Genomic DNA, 12,438 nt, shown 5'->3' on the forward strand with positions numbered 1-12,438 from the left:
GACTAGCTACTATGATGTCCAGTTATTGTTATATTAAAATAATCTAACCATACAATGTATATCCAATACATTCTTCTTACAAAATAAAGATTTAAAAAAAAATTGTTGTCCATATAATGAACCGACTTCTTTATCTAGATAATAAAAAAAATCCGTATTATAGATTTACATACACTATACACCATTTTATAATCCTAGGAATGAAACTACCAAATGAAAGCGAAGCTTTACGATGGGCTGGCCAATAAGGCCCTTTACCGCCCAGATCACTATAGAAATAAAATTAATTTCAGACAAAATTTTGACTTCTACCACCTTTATAATAATAACACTGAATCTCAATAAAATTTACAAGAATTCATAACGTATTTCAAATAATGATAATGATGATGATGATAAGAAAGAAAATATAATAATGTTCCACATAAGTATGCCGCAATTAAAGAAAACTCTTTACTAAAAGGTCATTGACTTGTAACCAATGTACTCATAAAATTTACATTACACATCATGTAATGTTCATAATAAGCGCATAATACAATTTTGCAAAAAAAAGTAATTGCAGTTTTAAAGTGGTTTTGATATTTTCAATTTTTTCTGCAAAAGATGATGTATCATCAATTTTGAAGTGGTTTTGATATTTTTTTTTTTTGTAAAATATAATGTAACAACAAATCTGATGTGGTTTTGATAATATATATATTTTTTGTTTACAAACTATCTGCAAAATTTTATTTGGGTTTTAACTACCTTATGATAAAATACAAAATGATGCCATAAGTAGGTTCAAAATACTTTTATTTGATTGAATAATAATATAACAAAATAATGAATTTCTTGAAGCAAGCTTAAAACTTGTATTGTCTTCTAAGTTCGTGTCTTCAATATTGTAAAACATGCCCCGACAGTCTTGTAACCTCGGACAATTTATTCATTCTTTATGGCATTTGCAGCTGCAGCAAACTTAGAAAATTGTTAACAAACACGACAATGGGCTGTGGAACTTGGTCAGTGTTTCTCTTCCCTCTTTTTTTTTTTTTACTTCATACTTGGCTAGTTCTATGATGAGTTCTTGAGTAGCTAATGATGATGATTGAATCCAGCTGGCCCTCCCCAGAAGCATTTCCATTGGCCCTGGTCCAACGCAAGTAGGTAATATTTCAAAACTTCCTAACTATTCTCTTCTCAGTCGGTGTAATAGCCCAGGACATCATGAAATCTCTTCCGAAGACACGCTGAAGACTTGATCACAATCAGCATAATCGTAGAAAATCCAGTTACTTATTCTTGAACACAGCAAGTAACTTGAAACCAATGAATATTTCTTCATCTCTAAAGTTGGCTAGTCCTTATTTGTCCTATCTTTGGTCAAAAAATAAAATATTGCATAAATCGAATATTATAAACACTTGTTATTTCACTAGCGTTACTAAGCATGCACTTAAACACACACTGATGTTTTCACCGCATGTCTCCACCGTCCTCGCTGATCCACTATGTTCAATGACAGAAACACTGCTGTGGTAAGAATCTATCTTAGGTTAAAACTAAAACTAAGTTAAAGACGTTCCAATAAACAGAGGGAAAAATAAAATAAAAATCACAAGGTCAAAATATTTTCCAAAAATATTTGCCATCTAAGTTGCAGGACTATCTAGGTACTTTAACCATATGAGATGTACGTCTCATTTACGTTCACCTACAATTATTAATTTTTTTTTTCATTTTCCTCAAGTATGATGTCTGATGACTTTAATTTTTCTAACTCAAAAATTACTGCAGACTATAAAACTCCGTCTTGTTTGCTCAATAAAACAAGAATAGGGTAAATTAACTGGGGTTTTGAACACTTACATATATGTATTTTTCTTGATCGGCATTTTCTGTTCCATTCTTCTGTGTAGTGTGGCATAATATGGCACCAATAACAACATAATCATATTGAAAATCTTCAGTAACACGTTGGTCCTATGAGCAGGTATGAGACCAGGCTCAAAAACTCTTACTCCTCCGTTAGTTGACATCAAAAGCCGGGTACTTCAACTCGAACGTCCCACGAAATATCTCAATGTTCACTTCATGTTTTTCGCGTCCAATCTGTTGTTAACTATATTTCCATGTACTCAAATCTTGCACTGTCGCACTAACACCTTTTTTTTAATAAATTAAAATCCACTTTGTTTTCACTAACAGGCTCTTGTTTCAAACCGTAGTTAACACTCTCATTTCTCTACGTGTGATAATAAGACGTCACTAAAAATCACACGTGCTCCTACGCTATCAATTACACTAATTATTTAAAGCTACATAACACTATAATTTTAGTGAAATCGGTTTTCTAAAAATTTTTAGTTACTTCGCGCTCAGATATTTTCGTAAAGAACTGTCATTGTCATACTTAGCCGTTTTTTTTTTTTTTTTTACAATTTTCCTCATGGGCGTTTTTTCATTGTAAACACACTAAAGTGTTTCAAAAGTGTGACCAAATTAAAAATATATTGTGACATTCTTTAAGGATCTAACAGACGGTCGGACCGCACTTGTAAGGGGACATGTGATTAGCCCTATTTACAAAATACCGTTCAGAATCTACACTACTTGAATAGTTTGATGTGATTTAAGCAATAGAAAATTATATTAACAAAATCTTTTGTATTTAAATACATCTATTGTATTAATTTTACTATAATGAAGTAGAGAAAAGTGAAGTAAAGTTTTGTAAATGACAACACCGGACAATAAATTACTGAATTACTGAATATCTTTTGTCAAAATTGTATGACCGATCAAGCGTACCAACTTAAAAACAATGATAGTTTGTGTAATGTCACCGATAGAACACCTTTTGGCGGAGATATATGTTATCTGTGGTTAAATTATTTTCTCTAATCTATGTCATGCTTACCGCTAATCCGCTTGTTCGCGAAAAAAATGGCAGATCCGTTTTTGTTTTCTTTAGCTCATTATTAATTACGTGATCTACAACTAGAATTATTTAAATATTCGCTTTATTTTACTCGGCTTAAACAAACGACAGGCAATTCTGCGCCGACGCCGGTCATGTGCCGTCCATATTCGCCATTTTGTCATTTGTCCTTTAAGTAAGAAAATGCAAACAAAACATTATTTGCCCTAATCACGCCGCTTTCAAATAATTTTGTCGACAAAGTGAGCCTGTTTTATCAAATTGAACTCTGAACTGCAATTGCAATGTAATTTTCCGTTAGCGAAAGTGAGGTTACGAAATTGACATGACATTATTGTTGGAAAAAAAAACGTGAATGCAATGGACATGTGTTTTGTTGTGTTTCTCATCAAGATAATAGAAGAATTTAGTGCTCATACTCATGATTTAATGAGCAAACAGCCCATGCAAAGGATGTCTTATCGGGCTATGCCTCAATTGATAAAGTGAACTAATTGCCTACTTCAAAAGCAGTTTTGCATGAAAGGTAAGCTTTTGTTCTATTATTTGATGTGTTTTCAAACAAGTCGTCGTTTTCGAAACCCAGCAGATAAGGTTAATGATAGTAAATTTCCCACGCTACCTTCCGACGTCACATTCCCTAAGAGGATCTAAATGTACGTGAAATAGGCCTACCTGTCAAAATAGATTTGTTATTTTCAAACAATTTCAACTTCGACTTTCTGATTGGAATTTTTCCTACACTTTTGCCTCAGAATGTACAAATATTATTAATTGTGGAACCTGAACACACCTCATTTAAAGAATGAGCATCAAAATTATGTCTTTGACTAATTTACTTGACCTAGGTCTCCTAACTATACTTGGAATTTGTAAAAATTATGCCGTTCCAAACAATGAAATTACTCAATTATATTTCTGAGGCGCTAGCTTATGGATTATGGAAAGCAATATTTGTAGGACCTCAAATAAATGTTAGGGCATTTTAAAATAGGCATTGAATCTTGTCAGAACTTTAATTTTGTATTTTTGTATACTTAAATAAAATTATGTAGACTAAAAATCCAGACTTAGCATATATTTTGTTTGTGCTACAATGAGTTTAAACAGTGTATGTATCAATTTTCAGTATATGAAATGGATAACCATCATCGAAGAACCTCAACTAGCTGTCGGCAACGTGCAGGTTAACCAAGGAATTTTCGGTGTGTCCTTTATGGACTGTACTCCATTTTAGCATTATCCTCAAGTAAGTACAAAAATTCATTGCCACTAAAAAGCTACTTTTTGACTTAATTAACCCTACTTAGTAGGTTAAAGAACTCGGTAAGAATTTTTATGTTACTTAGAAAAACAGATATGGTCATTCTTTTTTTTTTTTCTTAACCATGAATGGCCTAGATAAATATAAACAATCTTAATGATACGTATTTATGAATAAGATTCCTTAAACATACATACACCCTTTTTTAACTAATCTTTCAATATGTACAATTTCAGGTTTTACCCGAGAGGCCACGCGATTGGACCGTCTTCCTTATATCTACTGACTTCATATAAATGAAAGGTATTTATGTTTTATTATAATAACATGTTCTAATTATTAAATTTAAAAGTTAATACCTCATGGCATTAATATTATATTTAGATAATTTAGGCGAAGTATAGCGATGGCAATAAGCGATGAAGTGAAAATTGAACTTAAATTAATTTATCCTAATTTTATTGGCTAAGCAAACTTATTACTAACTCATTTATGTCCTAGCTCATGTAGATATGAACTGATAGGCAGGGATTCTCAAACTTTTTTCTCTTTGTAAATTTTGTTGTATGCGTTGTTTTTTCTGACACAATATTTCTCACGGGCGTGCCTTAGTTCCAAAATTAAGCGACGCGCCCCCGTGAGTAGATAAGTGAAATAATATTGTTCCTATTTGGCAGAACCCCACTCTAAAACGAACCCCTTTTCTTACTCTTTCTATATGAATATTTCTAATGTCTGACTATTTCCTTTCAGTGTACTAAGGACTCGCTGATCTGCACTACCAGCTCATGTTCAACGTTACTGAACAACAAAGTAATCCGACAATCAGACTGGACCCGGTCATGTTAGGTAAGTTTACATACCTACTGCGTACCACATACTACATACTTTTTCTGAACCTCAGTAAAATATAGTTTTATAATGATAATAGTGCTTAGTATCTACGAGTATGCGTACTTAACAGGAATATTACAAGCTTCAATCAATTTTCATGAAATTATTTGAGCAATTGTGACAATGATCATGCAGTGGTGGAGTTAAGGTATGGCGAGGTACGACCTCCCTGATGCTGGTAATTTCGTAGGAAATCTGGTGACGATTGTGTAGCTATTTAACATAACTAATAAAATATGTATGTTGGCATATGCCTGATCCATGAAATATTGCGACAGTGTAAGGTTCCGTATAAAAGCTGTGTACACAATCTACCGAACATAATAATTGTATGGTTTTATACTTACTATTTTAGACTAGCCTACAGCTTATCATGTGAGATAACGAAGTCATGTCATATGGACTTATTGAAAATCTTGTTTATACATACATACTTATTTGTATTACTACAGTAAAAATATATACGTATAGAAAGTTGAAATTCGTACAATGCATTTAATTTATTCTGAAATTACTGACAGACATAGACTACGGTGACCGCTTACCGTCAAGCAGGACATATGCTTGTTAACCACTGATATAGTATGATGACTTATAAGCTAGTGAACTTAAATTAGTCCTAATAGATTAATACCTATATCCTAACAGACAGACATCTGTTCTCATAGTGAAAATATTCAGTATAACGACTTTGTCATTTTATTGTATGATGTATGAAATCCTGTGAGACAATACGTAGATTATAGCGTGACAACTAAAATGCAAACAAACCATCCATCGAAGGAGGTACTGTCATAGTATAACATGCGTGTAGCTATTCAGTATTCATAGAAAAATGGCGGAACGCCCCATATAATTTTGTATTTCAGCGCGACAACGAATAATCGCGCCCCCATAGCAATTAGACTAGAGCCTATCTTCTTGTATTACTAGGTCTTAAATCTAGGGCTTAGGTATCCTGGATTATTTTAGGAAAATCATCTTACATCTAGACTATGATAGCGACCTACTTAATGTTCTAACTAGTAGTTACACTGCCTATGGATGAAGTACTGTATAACAGGCGCCTACTAAGAATATACATATTAGTGTTCATGGACTATATATATAAGACAGCATCGAAGCTCTCAGATCTCCGGTGTGAAGTGCAAACGTGATGTGAGCTTTCAAAATAGCTCGGAAGATGGCAGAGCCTGCTATGAAAATGTACTAGGCATATAGAGAACTATTTGTTTTAACATGAAATTCTATTGCTATTGTACATAGTGTACACACTTATGTTTCCAATTCCGGTCACTAGGTGGCAAACTCTTCTAAAGTGCTACAGTTCCGCGCTTCCTATTATTTTAGATACATGAGTATTTTTCTATATAAGTACCTAGTATTTCCAGTACTAGCCCTGCCTATCCCACAGCTAGAAAAACATACATTAAGGCACAGAATAAATAATAGTACTACACATAGGCGCAAGGGAACGTTAAGTTGCACCAACGCCAACAATTGCTACGTAGCAACGCAAACCAAATGGCCTAATCGGGACGATGTTTAGTTCAACCACTACGATTATGAGCTAATTTCCTAGAAATAGATTTTGTCTAGGTTCACTACGCTATTTTAATTTTATTTTTTTATTTTTCAGGTACCAAAGGAAAACGAAGATATCATTGGTTCTGTACTGATGCATGACATCGCTCGGAATGCGGCAATAATAAACAATGGAAGAAAATACTACAGACGTGTTTATTAACAATAAAATTATTTTTGTTTTTATGAAATAGCGATTGAATAAAAATATTAGGTATATGAGTTTTATTTAGAGATGAAATAAGTCAGAAATACAGCACACCCACTCGTTTTCACTGCAACAAATGTAGCCTGGCAAGGCTAATTCCTATTATTTATTTATAAACCTTGGTATCCAAGATGTGTTCTACAGAGCACATCTTAGATCCCTTGGGCACGGAACCAAATGTAACCTGGCAAGGCTATAAAATACGGTTATTAAAATTCTGGTTGCTCGGCACCAAATGTAACTAAACCTCCCGCTCACCTTACTTATTTACTTACTTACTCGACTAATCAACAGTATAGCTAACCCCCCTTTAAATATACCCCGTAAATTTGGCCTTGTGATCGTCTAGCGTGAATAAGTAGAACCCTTCGATGTGATCCGCAATAACCCAGATCCTTTAATGAGTATCAGCTGTATTTTTGACTAATTTTTAAAATTTTATTTATTTATATTTTGAAGAAGAATAAGGGTTATTGTAGCATAATAATATAGTGTTATAGAAGAGTATTTTATCAGATTTAGGCCTAGAAAGTTACATGTGAGAAAATTAATGACGTGATGAAGAAAATTTTAGAATAGAAGTTAGTGAGTGAAACATACATGAAATAAATATTAAAAAATATTTTGGTAATCATCGGCTACGCCTTATTAGTGGATTCGAGTTGCAGGACTGCCTTGCGTTGCCGTCTGAATCCCCTAACCTGATCAAACCACTTTATCAGGCATCCTAAGCAAGTAAGCCTGAAGGGCTATCTATCTACGAACTAACCCCCTTTTTTTATTTTGTTTCTTTTCCCTAGCTAAACCCCCCTTTTCCCCATTACTGCTAATAGACCATAACTTCTCGATCTTTCTAATGTTTTATCGAAACACCGAGCAGTTGCTAACTTTTATAAGAACTAAGTCTACTAACTTTTCTAAGCTTTTGACTTTCCATCAGTGGACGGCGCTCGCATGCCACTGGGCCCTATAACAAACCTATGCTTTTTATTCCAAAGAATAGTTTGTTTCCCTAACCATCTTGATAGAATTTACCTTTAAAACCAGTTAGCAACACTAAGTGTCCCGCAGCCACACCGAAAGATCAGAAATTGCTACCACAATTATTAATTTCACTCAGATAAATTAAGTAATAAGAGATTTTATAAATTACCAGTTCTACCACTTATTTTAAGATAGTAAACACCACATTTAAAGTCCATTTAAACCATATAAATAGTAGTAGTTAAATTATTTCTCCACAATACACGTTGACCAATTATATTCCAAGACCAATCATAAAAGAACTCTACTTTTATAGAAATAGTGTGTGACTCTACCCTATTCCTATCGTTTTCCCTATTCTAGCATATCTGAAACACAGACCGTCACTTACCATAGATCTTGTGTTCAAAATATGCACAAGTGTATCCCTACCATAAGCTGTACAGTTCAGCCAGCGAAGCTGAGATAGGCAACCTATAGGCTTGTGTTCTTATCCCCCCCTCTGCTCTTGCCCGCGGGCTAGGGTAGCAGAGAGTAGATCGCCCTATCCGTGTATATATCCAGTATTCTAGGACACACCAGTACCAGCCACATGGGAGACCCAGCTGCGATCAACTTTACTTAGATGTGGATCGATCACAACCGAAATCCCCAGCGACCAACGCCAGCATGGACTAGAACACCGAGTAAATAAATATAAATATATATATGACCCCAGCCTCAAATACTGCCGACTTCTGTGAGCAAGGATTACTCCTAATGTCTTTCGTCAATCGTGAAAGTCCTCACTTCCATCTAACAGTTGGACTCTTTGAGACCGGTGAGAAAATACGCTTTTGTAAGTATAGAAAAGCGCCCAAGCCCTCCACTTGGAACAAAAAGACCCCTAAACGCCTTATGTTTAACAGCCGCAAGGTATAAAGCGCTTAGCCGGACAACAGTCTGTCACAAACAATGATCTGGCTTACAACTTTCACAAAATAACCCCATAGAAAATTACTAAATTCAATTTTACTGACCAACTAAACAAACGAATGAAGTTTCCTTTACGTGCTATAATCTAAGCTTAGTTTTGCAAGAATTTCTCCCTACAAAACCAAACACAGACTTATCTCCAAGCACCAGCCATACATCGACCCAGTCTTTGTATTGCTTGACGGCACTCACGAAACAAAGCACAGAAAACTTCACTATACACATTAATTTAAATGTAACACTACACTATAAATAGAACACTAAAATAAACCCACAACTGACGGTAAAGCAATTCTACCACAGGTCTAAGTTCAACTGTACGACGATATTGTCCCCGCACAATCAAACAGAGACACAATTTCAAAGTTTACAATCACTTAGAATAATTTCCAAGTAAAAACAAACAAAGAAACAATAGCAGAACAACTTCATTCACCAGTATAACACACGAAAGCCAGAGACACTGTTAGTCTTGTAGATATTTTAAGAATGACGCGCGTCGGCTCGCTCCGACCCTTTTATAGATTCAAAATGAGCGACAAAAAGGCTACAAAAGGGCTACAAAACGGCTACAAAACGGCTACAAAACGGCTACAAAACGGCTACAAAAGGGCTACAAAAGGGCTACAAAACGGCTACAAAACGGCTACAAAAGGGCTACAAAAGAGCTACAAAGAGGCTACAAAAGGGCTACAAAACGGCTACAAAAGGGCTACAAAAGAGCTACAAAGAGGCTACAAAAGGGCTACAAAAAGGCTACAAAAGGGCTACAAAACGGCTACAAAACGGCTACAAAAGAGCGACTGGCGACAAAAGAGCTACAAAAAGGCGACTGGCGGCAAATTACAATGGATAGCCGCTAAATTACACTTATAAGAAAAAAGTCGTAACTGTTTTGTTTACTAAGTCGTACGCCTTAGGCATTAATGTCCAAGACAGCTCAGCACGTACGTTTTACTTCTCAATAGTAACATCTGCATGATTGCACGTGTTTTAGAGTGAGACAGAGCTATTGATATTGATTCCTATCTCATCCAGTAGTGGAACATTCCGTAAATCGATAAATATTTTTACGTAAATATTATTTTGTGAAAGATTGTTTAAATCAATTTAGTAAGTAACTTCGCAATGAAAGATCACATTTGCTCCTAATTGTTACATTGAATGATATATTCAGAAAGCATAATAATCAATATTAGTGATTATTACCTTTCTGACTTGTAATTGGAACCAAGACGCAATATCGGAACGCCATTCGTTTGTCAGATCAGATTGTCAATGTCAACAATCCATCCATGTGAATATAGTTTGTAAATAAGCTTTTTCCAATAAGTTGGGCATCGAATAATAGTGAATTTTATGAGTGATGACGTAACTAAACATGTGATTAAGCATCACAGATATTATTTGTTAAAATACTCAATGAAATCCCGAAGGAAATATGCACCAAAAAGTTGGTCAAGGAAAAGTTGATTTGCCGTAAGTTTTATATGTAAAAACAAGTCCATTTCCTAGTCATAGACGCTTGTTCTGTTACAAATGTCACTGTCAGAATGACTTTTAACGACACTTTATTAGTCGACGTTTGCACACATAACGGTAACAACATGTGGACGAATTTGTGGCTGTCATTGTCACTGTCAGAACGGTTTCTGACAGTGACATTGACAGAATTTGTACACACATGTGTAGGTCTGATTACCGAACTGCTCCTAAACCACAGTATCCCCAATGACAATCTGAAATACGAAGGTTTCTCAAACTGTCTTGTGAAGTTGTGGACTGGTTGCTTTGAATCATTTAAATATGAGCGAATTAAATAATAATAAACGACGACGACCATTTAAGCACTCTTCGACATTTTATAGAAATGTGGGAAAGTTAAGAAAAGTGCAGAATGATAATACAAATAAATAAGCACTTTATAGTTACTTAATGTATTAAATATATAATTTTTAATTCTTATTGATAAAAATGAAGTGTAGTGTTGCTTTACACAATAAAAGTAGGAATCAAATGAAATAGAGTATTTACTGTGATATTGATAAAATTTCTGTTGCGCAATGATAGTTTTTTTCAGTACAGATGCTGCTTTTTTTAACGCAGTAGTGCGAGCAAATCAAGCAATGATTCATTTCTTGTCTGGTCGAAACTCTTAGCTTAGATTTAGGTAGTGAAAATCGTCGTACGATACACGTGCGAAAAGGACATTCACAACTCGTGTCGATTTAAAAATAAATCGATCGTGTCGATTTAAATAGAGTATTTACTGTGATATTGATAAAATTTCTGTTGCGCAATGATAGTTTTTTTCAGTACAGATGCTGCTTTTTTTAACGCAGTAGTGCGAGCAAATCAAGCAATGATTCATTTCTTGTCTGGTCGAAACTCTTAGCTTAGATTTAGGTAGTGAAAATCGTCGTACGATACACGTGCGAAAAGGACATTCACAACTCGTGTCGATTTAAAACACTCCCTTCGTTCGTGTATTAATTTATCGCTACTCGTATCGATTTTCCTCTTTTCCGCACTCGTTTGGGTTACAAAAGAAACACATTATTTACTCTACTACGTTTTATTTATGTTTCTTTAACATTACAAATTTGTAGACACTTATCTATACAAAAATCTTGACAAAAGAAGTACAGATCGCTGAAATGAATGTTGATAGTAATATTAATGAAGACTACTTCAACAAGTGTCAATTGTGAAATGCCGCAAAATACTAGTTGCTCTATAGAAGACCATAATAATATGATCCCCTATCCTTTACAACCCAGCAGCTCGGTACGCACGTTACAATTTTTTTTTAATCTTCTTTAGTGAGGGCAACTGAGTACGACGGCATATTTAATTGTTTATAAAGTTTGAGGATACCTGGAAAAAATTAATACAAGAAGCCATTTTGAAAATATAATAAATATTCACTGCTTTCGGTCACGCGTGTACGCTGCGACCATTTTGCGACCGTTTTTCGACCGTTTGGTGACAGTTTGGCGACTGTTCTTTACATGGAATATTACCGTCTTAATCCATATTTTAACAACTTTATTGGTTTTCTAGGCATTATTTTTATTATTTCAGTATAGTATATGCACCGGAGCACTAAAACTTCACCAATCAATATACATAACACGCAAACACCGAGTAGTCAATAATATTATTACTGGTTAAACTGAGGTAAATTGATGGCGCGTTGATAAATTTAGACTAATTTTATGAAATCACTCGAGCAATTTAATTGGCCATGGTAATTAGCCCACATTATATTACAAATGCAAACAATATTTATCTTTAACAAATTCTTACGCCATTACATTTTAATGTCAAATGATTTTATTTCTTTTTTACTTTGACGTCTCTGACAGTCGCCATTTGAAAAGAATGAAATGAACGAATGATTTTGGGAAAGTAGTCGCCAAACGGTAACAATGTGTGCACGCGTAGTGCACACTTCTGTCACTTCTGTGACCATTTGTGCCTGTTACCAATCGTCCCCATTTGGGTCGCCGCGACTAAACGTCGACCGTACTGCGACTAAGCATTGAGACCCGAAGACCTGTGTGTACACAAAATAGGAGGATTTGCGTAGGAACGGCGACC

The 12,438-nt window shown here is 34.7% G+C and overlaps 1 protein-coding gene and 1 long non-coding RNA gene across 7 annotated transcripts in view; both read left to right on the plus strand.

Moving 5' to 3' along the window:
• The window catches only part of LOC125232967 (papilin-like), a 179,117-nt gene that overhangs the window by 106,128 nt on the left and 60,551 nt on the right, over positions 1–12,438 (plus strand). The gene's annotated exons all lie outside the window — the stretch shown is intronic.
• On the plus strand, positions 3,392–6,918 carry LOC125232968. Its single transcript, XR_007177807.1, has 5 exons — positions 3,392–3,452; positions 4,056–4,175; positions 4,427–4,493; positions 4,944–5,039; positions 6,724–6,918. It is a non-coding gene; the product is annotated as an uncharacterized LOC125232968 (long non-coding RNA).

The sequence above is a fragment of the Leguminivora glycinivorella genome, chromosome 13, assembly GCF_023078275.1.
Source record: "Leguminivora glycinivorella isolate SPB_JAAS2020 chromosome 13, LegGlyc_1.1, whole genome shotgun sequence".
NCBI lineage: Eukaryota > Metazoa > Arthropoda > Insecta > Lepidoptera > Tortricidae > Leguminivora > Leguminivora glycinivorella.